Below are 14,883 nucleotides of genomic sequence, written 5' to 3' on the forward strand. Positions count from 1 at the left end.
GAGCATGTAACAAAAAACGAAGTCATGAGAAGAATCAACAAAAGAATGGAAGTATTGGAAACCATCAAGACACGAAAGCTGCAATACCTGGGGCATGTTATGCGTAATGAGAGATACAACCTAATTCAATTGATTATACAAGGGAAAATCCAGGGCAAGAGAAGTGTAGGAAGAAGAAGAATCTCATGGTTGCGTAACTTGAGGGAATGGTACGGATGCACATCAATTGAACTATTCAGAGCAGCAGCATCTAAGATCAGAATAGCCATGATGATTGCCAACCTCCGTCGAGGAGATGGCACGTGAAGAAGAAGAAATGTAAGGGGAAAGATGTCATATCAGTAGGTTATGATAACGGTCACGAAGCTCTAGGCACAATGTATGAAGACTCTTTGTCAGTTGTCACTACTTGTCAAGATCATTGTTAGAACATGGGTTTTGGGATATTGTTGATTCTTGGAGACTTTGTTAAAAAGTATGTTTAAATAAATGTATTAAACTCAATGAAATAATATTACTAAGATCAAGGCCAAGCAAGTCACCCATCAATATGGAATACAATGACCCCGAAACAACTATTGTTTAAAATAATAACTCACTATTTTAAAAGAATATTTTTTGAAAACCATTTTCGGTGTGAAAATCGAAACGTCAAAAAACAATTTTATAACTTTATTCTCATTAGAGTCATTTGTCGCGTAATCCCATGAAAATCTAATATTTAACTTGGACGTTCCACAAAAAAAAACAGTTTAAAATATTTTTATAAGTCTACTTGTAATACACTTTTGGCCAAACATAGGCTTAGTATTATCATAATTCATACTTAAAATACTTACATACAACAACCAATAACAACTGCAGCATCTTTTTTTTAGAGTTTGTGTAAAATTTTATTGGAAACCTGAAGACGGGCCTGACATTTTAGATCCCGATACCAGTCCTCCGGATTTTAATAAAACCAATTGTATGTAAGACTTTTTAGTTTTTTTGTATCTGTTTTATAAACGATTTTACTGTCGAACTTCTACAATATTACTATTTAAAGCAGAAACAAAATAAATATCCTAAAATAATCCTTCTCCAATAGTTGAAAGGAAATCGGACTATCAGAAAGGAAAGAATAAACCAATATCTTATATTAAAAAAAATTAAATGCTGTCGATATTTAAATAATGTTTTGTCCATTTCTATCTGTGCATTTTATTTCAGTTTTTATTTTTTTAAAGTCTCTCATGTGTTTATTCTAATCATTTTATTATAGTGAAATACCAGTCCTCTAAATAAAAAATGATTCGATCTAAATTCAGCGTAAAGTCGGGGGTATTACCTTTAGCCCTATGGCCGTTTGCCCATTTACTATTCAACAAATTACTTGCATGATCCACTTTAAATATGGCGGTAGTGCGTGCTGTGAATTCTGATGCATTTAATAGTCCCATGCTCTTTAAATAATAAATGCAATCGTCGGAGAAAACGGTGGAAACTTCATGGCCACCGCCGACTGGAACGTTGGGGCTATTGACAACACAGGAAACTGGAAACTGCATTTGTATTTGAAAATGTATTGCTTGAGCTCCTCTACTTTGTAAAGGTAACGCTTTTTATAGTTTTAAAATATTTTTTATTTATTACTTATCTGATAGGATTATAACAAGAGAGAAATATTGCTACAATAATATTTATCAGCGAAGAATTTTTAGGAAGGTATTACTATTTTTGTCGGGACAATAATGTCGGGATAAAAAAAGGCAAATATATGAAATAAATAAAAATAAGACAATATGAGTTATAAAGTATAGTATTTTTCATATCAAAATGCGTGAACGTCATTCAAGATTTACGACGTCAGAACCCCACAGCGTTGCCAAAACATCAGAATAGTAAGTAAGTGAGGAATTTTTAAAATGTCAACTGTTTGTCAAACTGTTATATTAACAGTAAATAGATTTAGTTTTAAGACTACTGCAGCACACTAAAATACAACAGAAAACATTTTAATACAAACATATACAGGGTGCTCCTTAAGTAATTGTACAAACAGAAACCGTATTTTCTGCACTTTAAAATATCACGATTTAAGCCAACTTGCTTTAATAAAATGTTGATATTAAGAAAGATACAGGGTGTTAAATTGGAAATTATAAATTTTATTTTTCGCTATAATTTTTACGTTTGTAAATATTTTTGGACAAAAATTTACAGTTGGATGCTTTTGAGTAGGATAAATTATAATTTTATACTTACTTTAATGTAAATAATAAAGACTAAAGAAGAGTTTAAGAGTAGATTTAGATTAACGAAAAATTCCGTGTGCTACATTCTAACTTTGATAGAAGACGATATCAAACCTCTGACTGCTAGAAACAAATCTATTTCTGCTGTAAATCAACTACTAATTACACTTCGGTTCTTTGCTTGTGGGTCTTTTCAAATTAATATTGGTGACCATTTCAATGTTACAAAGGCTACAGTTTCTAGAATTGTACATAAAATTAGCCACACCATTTCAAGATTGCGACCCCGATTTATTTAAATGCCTTGACTTTTACACAAACGACGTGAAATTTGTGCACAATTTTACAACATTGCCAGATTTCCAAATGTTATTGGTGCAATTTATGGCACCCACATTCGAATAGAGTCACCTGGTGGGAATGCAGCTGAAACTTTTCGTAATAGAAAGGGGTATTTTTCAATAAATGTACAGATGATTTGTGAAGCAAATTTAAATGTAATGGATGTAGTTGCTATATGGCCTGGTTACATTTGATAATTCTCCGATAAGAGCTCAGTTTGAAAACAATGAGTTTGGTGAAACATATTTACTGGGTGATAGTGGTAATCCATGCCGAAAATGTATTTTAACTCCATTATATGATCCACAAACGCTAGTTGAAAGAAATACAGTTCTGCATAATATCCGTACACGGAATACAATTGAAAGAATGTTTCGAGTTTTAAAGAGCAGGTTTCCTTGTTTGTTTACGGAACTAAGAGTCAATGTAAATAGAGCTATTCCAATTATAGTGGCAATTTGTGTATTGCATAATATATGTAGAAGAAGGAATGATGTGGTGACTGATAATGAAGATAATTTTGCTGTAAGAAATGTTGTCATTCGTACTGCATTGATTAATTAAATAAAATGTTTATTTTAAAATTATTTACGGTTAAATAAAACGTAATATAAGAATTATGAGTGTTTTAATTATTGTATATACATTTATTGTATATATATTTATATATATTATATATTTATATACAGTATACTCCCTCTATAACGAACACGGTTATTACGAGGTTTCGCTTATAACGAGATACATTAGATGTCCCGTGAAATTTCTATTGAACTATAACCGTCTGTAGCGAGGCAAATTTGGTTATAACGAAAGATATATTATAAATAAAATCCAAAAACGTGTTTTTTGGTAAGTGTTTTTTACGTTTTTAGTCGGGTCGTGGCTATAAATAAATACCTTTTCAAACAGCCCCTCAATAAACTTAACTGCAGCCCGCAATAAACTTCTTTACAATGAATAAATACAACTGTTTCACATCTTTAGAAAATATATGATAGAATGATACTGGACCATTTAAAGCAGTTAAAAATAACAGAGTTCTTAAAATTGCAGAAGCAATAGTTTGTTATCCTTGAAAATACGATTTATACATTATGTAGTTGGAAAAAAATTTAAGTACAGCTTTTTTGTTCTAACGTATATCATTGATAATAAAAGTAAACAACTCTTTTATGTTTTAATATATTTCATTGACAATAAAAGTAAATAACTTTTTTTCAAAAACGCCATTCAAACAATTTATTAGCATCTTATATTGCTCCGAATGGCTTCACTATAAGAAGTTAATGGTTTAGAAAACTACAGATTCATATGTATGCACAGTATTATGATTGTCTGATATAACGAGATCGGCTTATAACGAGGTAATTAGTCTGTCATTTTAGTTCTCGTTATAGAGGGAGTCTACTGTATTATATTGTATATATATTTTTCTACAATAAATAAATACCTATAAGAAAGTGTTTATACCCACTTTTAACAGATAACTTTGTGAAAAATAGGAAAAAATGTCACGGAATCTATTAGTAATTCATTTGTTTATAATATTCACAAGCGATATATATATATATATATATATATATATATATATATATATATATATATATATACATATATATATATATAATTTCAAGGACGTCATAAAAATAAGACCATATCAGCAAGTAGATCATTTTACAGTATTTGAAAAACCAAGTATGTACATATATTTCAGTTTCGTAGTTTAGTTTTTTGTGTTTATTATTATTCGTGAGTGAAGTGTTCGAGTTTAACATGGCAAAACGGAATTTGTATGCTTATTCGAGTTGCGGAAATATTAGATGAAATAAGCATTCCTTAACTTTTCATCGTTTTCCAGAGGACACAGCAAGGTTTGTAAATTAATTTTTCCTCTTAAATATTGCGTGGGTACCAGTATATGATGTCGGTTATATGATACTTCTTCAATAATAAGATAACAACTAAAAATTGTTTATTTTAATAACTGATTTACAATATTATAAAATTAACCAAACGGTATTAAATTTCTAAATTCTCGAACTCATCACCATATTGATGTTTCAGTTGTAGAATCTTTTCTTTAACTGTCAACTCTAACTGTTTCTGTTTTTTTTTAATTTTAAAATGTCTCTACTTAACTCTTCATTTTCTTTTCTAACTTTTAGAATATTTAATTTTATTTTTTCTTTCTCTGAATCATCTTCACACTTATTTTTCTTTTTGTGATGTGGGAGTTTTTTGAGCTTTTCCGGTAGTTTAACAATATCAAGTTAAATGCATTGTTCAAGACCACCTTCATCCTGTACTTCTTCATTAACTTCTGCAACCTCACTTTCATTCCGAAGAAGTTCATCAAATTAAGCGGTACTAGCATAAATATTTACTATTCGCTGCGTTACAATAGTACTTGCCATCGATAAGTTTTTCACTCCTACGGAATCTGTCTCTTGAAGTTTATTTGAACCACCACCGGTTTTGTAAATTTCCACTTCATTCGCCTTTTCTTTTTTTGCTTTCTTTTTAATGATCTTGTAAAACAATCTTAACTGGCCTGCATTTCTTACTCCACTTTGTGCCGTTGCATTAAACTCCTCGCTGATAACCTCTCATGCTTCATTCTTCAATTTTACACTTGTGCCATCGGTTTGCTTGTTTTCAATTACATTGAAGTATTGCTTTACTATTTCCAAAAGGTTTTCTTTCTCCTGCTCTTTGTAGTTTTTTCCTCGCTCTCGTTTCTTATCAGCGTTATTCATTTTTTAATAATAATTTATATATTTAAAATTTTAAAAAACACTTCAGAAAGTCATAAAAATAAAATTAACCTAATGTATATCGTGTTTTTCTTATTTTTTATGTATATTGTGTACAGTGCCATCTGTAATTATACTAAGAAACTATAAATAGTTTTCTAATATATCCATTAAATATTTTATTCATCAGTTAGTTACTTACTTGGTAGTTTTATTTTATAATACGGAATTGAATTAACTTCCCGATTTAGTAGCAGAGTAAATGTAACCCACAGATACTTATTTGACGATTTATTTGTCGTTTATAATACCGGTTATAAATAAAATTAAATAAAATTTAAAATTAAATGCAATACAATTAAATAAAATTAAATAAAATTAAATAAAATTAAATAAAATTAAATAAAATTAAATAAAATTAAATAAAATTAAATAAAATTAAATAAAATTAAATAAAATTAAATAAAATTAAATAAAATTAAATAAAATTAAATAAAATTAAATAAAATTAAATAAAATTAAATAAAATTAAATAAAATTAAATAAAATTAAATAAAATTCAATAAAATTAAATTAAATGAAATAAATTTAAATAAAATTAAATAAAAGTAAAAACAATGAAATAAAATAAAATAAAAACAAATAAATCGTAATAAAAATTTTAAAAAATTAAAAAATTTATAAAATATTATATACATAAAAAATTGTTTAAAATAAATTGAAACATAATTAAATAAAATTTGAACCCAAATAAATATAACTTAATATCTAATATTAAATATAATTAAACATAATTCAATAAAATTCAATAAAATTCAATAGAATTCAATAAAATTCAATAAAATTCAATACAATACAATGAAATTAAATAAAATAGAATAAAATTAAAGAAAATATATAAAATTAAATAAAATTTAATAAAACTAAAAAAAAATTTAATTAAATCAAATAAAATTAAATAAAATTAAATAAAATTAAACAAAATTAAATAAAATTAAATAAAATTAAATAAAATTAAATAAAATTAAATAAAATTAAATAAAATTAAATAAAATTAAATAAAATTAAATAAAATTAAATAAAATTAAATAAAATTAAATAAAATTAAATAAAATTAAATAAAATTAAATAAAATTAAATAAAATTAAATAAAATTAAATAAAATTAAATAAAATTAAATAAAATTAAATAAAATTAAATAAAGAATTATTTAAACCAAAAAAAAATTATTGTAGAAATTTTACTTGTTAATAGATAAGTATTTACAAAAAGTTTTTAATGAAAATTTATTATTTTACGCTTTCATTGTTCATTATTCTTTCAAGAATATTATAATAATCAAATTGAAAAGCATGAATAGAAGATAATAATGAAAACGTAATTGATATAGGTATTATATTATTTAACAAATATTGCAAATGACAAATCATTAAATAAAATTAAAAAAAAAATAGAATTTTTAAATTTTAGAGAACATAAATGTGTAGTGTTTTTATAAAAAATATTTAAAATTCGGTAATAGGCGGACATAAAATTACTTTACCTGGCATATAGTAATAACACGTTACAAGAAGTATTCACTTCTGTTGGCAATCCCCAAGTGCCACTTTGTTATTGTTATGTAAAAAGAAACTAGAAATGTAACTACTGAGAGAGAATTACTCAACCTGATCAAGCTACGAAAAAACTTATATCTGGGTGATATCCTAAGAGAAAAAATACGCAATCCCTTAACTGCTTTTCCAACAAAAGATTGATGGCATGAGATGAGTAGGTCGCAAACAAATGTCGTGGCTACGGAATATAAAAAACTGGACAGGCATAAATAACACTGGCGAGCTTTTGCATGCCGCAAAAGATAGAAGTCTGCCCTTATATTATATTTAATACAATTCACCTAGGTGAACGACACTATAATATTGTGTTATTGTTTGTGCTACCTCATTTGATGTGGTGTGAGTTAGAATCACATTTTATAATGAGCTATAATGATTTTCTTTATATTAATATATTATCTGCAATACAGATTTATCGCGTTACCCTTAATTATTTGTTAACATACGAAACCGAACTCCTTACTATACACAACTCCCTCCGGTTGGTTTTGTTAAAAATTAGATGGATGGAGTGCCGAGGCGATGTTTTCAATGTATATATGTCGAATGAATATTGAATGATCTCGAAAATGACGTCGATCCGATGTTTGAAAAAACGTATTTGTTGCCGTATTCGAATTACATACTCTTCCGGCAGAATGGAAAATGGAAGAACCATTGGAAAGCGCTTTCCGCGTCACAATCCAAGGTCTGCGAAAATATGCTTGTTGAATTTTTATCAGTAAATATGAAAATGTGATCACCCTAAAGGGACGTATTTTGTACATTTTTTTAAAGCGAGTAATGTCATTGAGAATATAAAAAAACCAATTCTGTAAATGGTGTTATCATGTTGAAAAATGAAAAAGTTTTATATACCTGATACGTTATTTAAAGTTATTTAATAAATTTATTTTTAAACAAAAGAATACGTCACATAATATTTAATCAAGTAAAAGTAAAATAAATAACTAGAACATAAACTAATAAAATAGATTGAATTGTCTTCAAACTGCAATTATAAAATATAGGCCATTGATTATGATAAAAAAAAATAGGGCTAAAAGGGACTACAACGTTAAAGGGTTTTTTTTATTTCCTATCATCAATGAAATATTTAAGACGTAGATATTGCATATTATATAGAAATATAATTATTAGAGTAGTTGCTAATATTCAATACAACCCAAGAAAAATATATGCCTAAAATAAAAAACTACACAATTTTCTAATAATGTAGTGCTCGCTATTTAAAAATATGCAAATTAGAAGTTCATCATAATTATCATCATAATTGTTATGCTTTTATCCCAATATGGGGTGGGCTTCTCAAATTACATTTTTCCATAAGTTTCTATTTTGTGTCATTCCAATATCAATCTTCTTTACCAACAAGTCCTGCATAAGCGGCTCTCCTTCTTTGGCCTCCCTTTCTTTCTCCTATGAAAAATATAGAAGGCGGCAAGTCTACGTATTGGGCGAATATTAAACATGCTCAAGCTATCTTAACCTATGATTTTTCATTTTTTCATCGATTGATGCCACCTCTAGACTTTCCGTAATAGACAAATTCTTAATTTTATTTTTATTTGTTACTCCACTAATCTATCTAAGGATTCTTATTTTTGCAACATGGATTCGTTGCTCCTCTTTTTTAAAGCTAAAATTAAGCTTTGCTAAATAATTCTTTATTTAATTTTATTTAATTTTATTTAATTTTATTTAATTTTATTTAATTTTATTTAATTTTATTTAATTTTATTTAATTTTATTTAATTTTATTTAATTTTATTAAATTTTATTTAATTTTATTTAATTTTATTTAATTTTATTTAATTTTATTTAATTTTATTTAATTTTATTTAATTTTATTTAATTTTATTTAATTTTATTTAATTTTATTTAATTTTATTTAATTTTATTTAATTTTAATTTTATTTAATTTTATTTAATTTTATTTAATTTTATTTATTTTAATTAAATTTTTTTTAGTTTTATTAAATTTTATTTAATTTTATATATTTTCTTTAATTTTATTATATTTTATTTAATTTCATTGTATTGTATTGAATTTTATTGAATTTTATTGAATTCTATTGAATTTTATTGAATTTTATTGCATTTTTTGTAAGTTTATTTAATTTTATTAAATTATGTTTAATTATATTTAATATTAGATATTTAATTATATTTATTTGGGTTCAAATTGTATTTAATTATGTTTCAATTTATTTTAAACAATTTTTATGTATATAATATTTTATAAATTTTTTAATTTTTTAAAATTTTTATTACGATTTATTTGTTTTTATTTTATTTTATTTCATTGTTTTTACTTTTATTTAATTTTATTTAAATTTATTTCATTTAATTTAATTTTATTGAATTTTATTTAATTTTATTTAATTTTATTTAATTTTATTTAATTTTATTTAATTTTATTTAATTTTATTTAATTTTATTTAATTTTATTTAATTTTATTTAATTGTATTGCATTTAATTTTAAATTTTATTTAATTTTATTTATAACCGGTATTATAAACGACAAATAAATCGTCAAATAAGTATCTGTGGATTACATTTACTCTGCTACTAAATCGGGAAGTTAATTCAATTCCGTATTATAAAATAAAACTACCAAGTAAGTAACTAACTGATGAATAAAATATTTAATGGATATATTAGAAAACTATTTATAGTTTCTTAGTATAATTACTGATGGCACTGTACACAATATACATAAAAAATAAGAAAAACACGATATACATTAGGTTAATTTTATTTTTATGACTTTCTGAAGTGTTTTTTAAAATTTTAAATATATAAATTATTATTAAAAAATGAATAACGCTGATAAGAAACGAGAGCGAGGAAAAAACTACAAAGAGCAGGAGAAAGAAAACCTTTTGGAAATAGTAAAGCAATACTTCAATGTAATTGAAAACAAGCAAACCGATGGCACAAGTGTAAAATTGAAGAATGAAGCATGAGAGGTTATCAGCGAGGAGTTTAATGCAACGGCACAAAGTGGAGTAAGAAATGCAGGCCAGTTAAGATTGTTTTACAAGATCATTAAAAAGAAAGCAAAAAAAGATAAGGCGAATGAAGTGGAAATTTACAAAACCGGTGGTGGTTCAAATAAACTTCAAGAGACAGATTCCGTAGGAGAGAAATACTTATCGATGGCAAGTACTATTGGAACGCAGCCAATAGTAAATATTTATGCTAGTACCGCTTAATTTGATGAACTTCTTCGGAATGAAAGTGAGGTTGCAGAAGTTAATGAAGAAGTACAGGATGAAGGTGGTCTTGAACAATGCATTTAACTTGATATTGTTAAACTACCGGAAAAGCTCAAAAAACTCCCACATCACAAAAAGAAAAATAAGTGTGAAGATGATTCAGAGAAAGAAAAAATAAAATTAAATATTCTAAAAGTTAGAATAGAAAATGAAGAGTTAAGTAGAGACATTTTAAAATAAAAAAAAAAACAGAAACAGTTAGAGTTGACAGTTAAAGAAAAGATTCTACAACTGAAACATCAATATGGTGATGAGTTCGAGAATTTAGAAATTTAATACCGTTTGGTTAATTTTATATTATTGTAAATCAGTTATTAAAATAAACAATTTTTAGTTATCTTATTATTGAAGAAGTATCATATAACCGACATCATATACTGGTACCCACGCAATATTTAAGAGGAAAAATTAATTTACAAACCTTGCTGTGTCCTCTGGAAAACGATGAAAAGTTAAGGAATGCTTATTTCATCTAATATTTCCGCAACTCGAATAAGCATACAAATTCCGTTTTGCCATGTTAAACTCGAACACTTTACTCACGAATAATAATAAACACAAAAAACTAAACTATGAAACTGAAATATATGTACATACGGTTTTTCAAATACTGTAAAATGAAAGGATTATGTATCTACTTGCTGATATGGTCTTATTTTTATGACGTCCTTGAAATGATATATATATATATACATATATATATATATATATATATATATATATATATATATATATATATATATTTATATATATATATATATATATATATCGCTTGTGAATATTATAAACAAATGAATTACTAATAGATTCCGTGACATTTTTTCCTATTTTTCACAAAGTTATCTGTTAAAAGTGGGTATAAACACTTTCTTATAGGTATTTATTTATTGTAGAAAAATATATATACAATATAATATATAAATATATAATATATATAAATATATATACAATAAATGTATATACAATAATTAAAACACTCATAATTCTTATATTACGTTTTATTTAACCGTAAATAATTTTAAAATAAACATTTTATTTAATTAATCAATGCAGTACGAACTACAACATTTCTTACAGCAAAATTATCTTCATTATCAGTCACCACATCGTTCCTTCTTCTACATATATTATGCAATACACAAATTGCCACTATAATTGGAATAGCTCTATTTACATTGACTCTTAGTTCCGTAAACAAACAAGGAAACCTGCTCTTTAAGACTCGAAACATTCTTTCAATTGTATTCCGTGTACGGATATATGCAGAACTGTATTTCTTTCAACTAGCGTTTGTGGATCATATAATGGAGTTCAAATTGTTTTTAGTTTACTCCTGAGGAAGCTGTTAAATAAATGGCGAAATATTGAGTATCTCAGAAAAAAGAAAGATTTTCATTACAGACCACTTAATTTTCATTACAGACCCGATAATTCGAACGTATTTATAGATATATATATATATATATATATATATATATATATATATATATATATATATATATATATATATATATATATATATTAAACATATATATTTCAAATTGGTTTTGACCATACTGTATTAAATATTGATTTATAGTATCAGCAATCGGACTGTAGGAAATAAATAAATAATAAAATAAATATTTCAATACTTACAAATAAAAGAATAAAAATTTAAATTTGTTAACATATCTAAATGACATTTGTTAGATTTTAATTTATTTAGTAGTTATGGTAACCGTAATACATTATATTTTATAGAGTAAATTCTTATATTGGACAATTTTCAGTGAATAACTTAAAGTAAACAATTATTAGGACAGTATTATCGATATCATAAGGTGAAAAGATGCTATTAAAAGTAGAAAACTGAGAAAGAAACAGAAACTTATTAAATTTATCTATAAAATGTAATTGGTGGTACATAGTCAGCTATTGTAATACTGATATTTACAAATGGAATAAAATTGTAGGTAGAGTTACTAGAAGATTATTAAGTGAGTTTGTTTTTAAAGGTTGAGATATATCATAATATATAATATTTAGTATGTTGCAGTAGATAGTATTTAAATGGTTGGCGCCAGTCTTATAATTGATAGATTTAGGAGTTTTTATATTTATCAATTTTTATATTTATCAATTTGTTCCAAGATTTTTACATTATTAAAGTCAAAGTTATGTTCTGCCTTCAGGTCTTGGTCCACTAAGGTACAAAAGTTTTTTCTTATATTACAGTCACTCTTGTGTCGAGTGACACGTTATTTAAGCAACTGTTGACTTTGACCAATATAACAAATTTGACATTGACTGCAATTTTACCAAAGAAGTTAAACTTTTTAACAAAAGTTGAAATGGTACATATTAACAAAACACCTGAATCTATCAATTATAAGACTGACACCAACTATCACGTGAAGAATCAGTGACCTTGATTACGGGATAATTCGTCTGTTTACAATGGGTTCCCATTTGCCGAGTGTCTCCATGTTAGTATAGAAGCTTTTTGTGGTAACTGTCATTACATTTTTTTCAAGATTACAACAGCAAACTTTTGCAACCACTTTAATAGTGTTACCTAAAGTTAAAATTAAACTAAATTAATATTTTACTGTTGAAAGGGTGATCCTGCGATCTTATTAATTTCTCGGCAAGTATTTATATTTTACATAAGTTTTTACATACTTTCTTTTTTTAAATTACATGTATAATTACCACATGGTTCTCTTGCTGTTCTAAGTTTGTGTTCAATTGAAAAGTGTACTTAGTTTCAGTTGATTGTTTATAAAACCTAACTATCTAATGTCTAATATCTTAAGCTTTTTTACATTTTATACCATTGACTGCTACATGTCTTTTTGAGGTAACATGTTTATATTAACCTCGCTATGGATGTTTCGTTTTTCATATTATTCTCTTTAGATGAACTGATGAACTGATAATGCTTTCTGATTAGATAGCGAAACGTCTTCAAATAAATAGATGAAGTAGCCACCTTTTTTGTTTTTTTTCTCCACATTTTGACCGAAAAATCCTTAATTTATATTGGATTAACGGTCGTACTCCTTTTCTCTATATATATGTTTATATATATATATATATATATATATATATATATATATATATATATATATATATATATATATATATATATATATATATATATATATATATATATAGAAGTACTGAGAGCAATGAACACACGCCCTCATCTGGTCAATACTATCAAAATTAGAAAGACGTCATATCTAGGACACATAATGCGCCATAGGCAATTTGAGCAGCTCCAGGTAATATTAGAAGACAAGATTGAAGGTAAAAGGGCTCTGGCTATGAAACATCAGAGATTGGACCCACACAAAAGGAAATTAATTCATCCCAGCCCAGAACAGAGAGAAATTTGCCATATTGATCGCCAAACTCAACCGAGAAGTCACTAAGGAGGAGGAGGATATATATATATATATATATATATATATATATATATATATATATATATATATATATATATATATGGAGTTTTAACATAACCATTTATTTAACAGCTTCCTCAGGAGTAAACTAAAAACAATTTGAACATTACAAAAAATGGCGTACATTTTAAAACACTCACATAATTTAAAAGATTTCGAAAATAAAAACTGACATTGAAGTATTTGAAATATTGAATGTCAAGATTAAATTGTCTTAAGCACGTTCGTTACAGCTATACGATAAACAATTAAAATTACTTCAAATGTAAAACTAAAAATAACAATAAAAGAAACATTGATTTCTATGAAAAATAAAATCTATAATAATCTAGTAATATAATTTATTGAACCTAAACCCAAGAAAAACTAATTTTATATTAAATATAGTACGGTTCAAGATAGGTTTTAGGTCCAATAATTGCTGTTTAATTTGGAACTAGATTTTATTATTTCATTAAGATTAACGTGTGTGCGTTTACACGTGTGTGCGTTATATTGTAAAATATAAAAAAACTTTCCGACAAGTCGAGCATAAGATCAATCTTAAAGTTGTAGCATAATTACACTTTACCTCTTTCGACAACAAAACCAAAGATACCCCCATGTAGACGTAATTATATATTAATGACAGTAAGCAAATGAAACATCATATTATATCAGTTTTTACTCTGTGTTCATTCATTAATGTAGTGTATCGCGTTAGGTGTTGTTAAGATATTATGTATATGTTTTACAATAAAATCTTATTCTCACATATTGTACTGTACATTTTAGAATCTTGCCAAAGTCCAAGATTACCTGCCGAAATATTAAAATAAACACCGAAACGTTGATTTTATGGAAATAACAAAATCTAGTTATAAATTTAACAGTATTTAAACCTAAACCCAAGATATATTGATTTGATATTATATATAGTGTAGTTTAAGAGTTAGTTTAAGTTAATAAGTATATATATATATATATATATTATATATATTATATATTTATATATATATATATATATATATATATATATATATATTATATATTTATATATATATGTATATATATATAGATAGATATACATATATATAGGTATATATATATATATATATATTGCGATATTTGACTAAAAGAGCTATATTAATTGAAATATACTTCATTTGAAGGAATGCAGACTTTAATTATTTAATTCGAACTCGGATTTCAAACGTTA

The sequence above is a fragment of the Diabrotica undecimpunctata genome, chromosome 2, assembly GCF_040954645.1.
Source record: "Diabrotica undecimpunctata isolate CICGRU chromosome 2, icDiaUnde3, whole genome shotgun sequence".
NCBI lineage: Eukaryota > Metazoa > Arthropoda > Insecta > Coleoptera > Chrysomelidae > Diabrotica > Diabrotica undecimpunctata.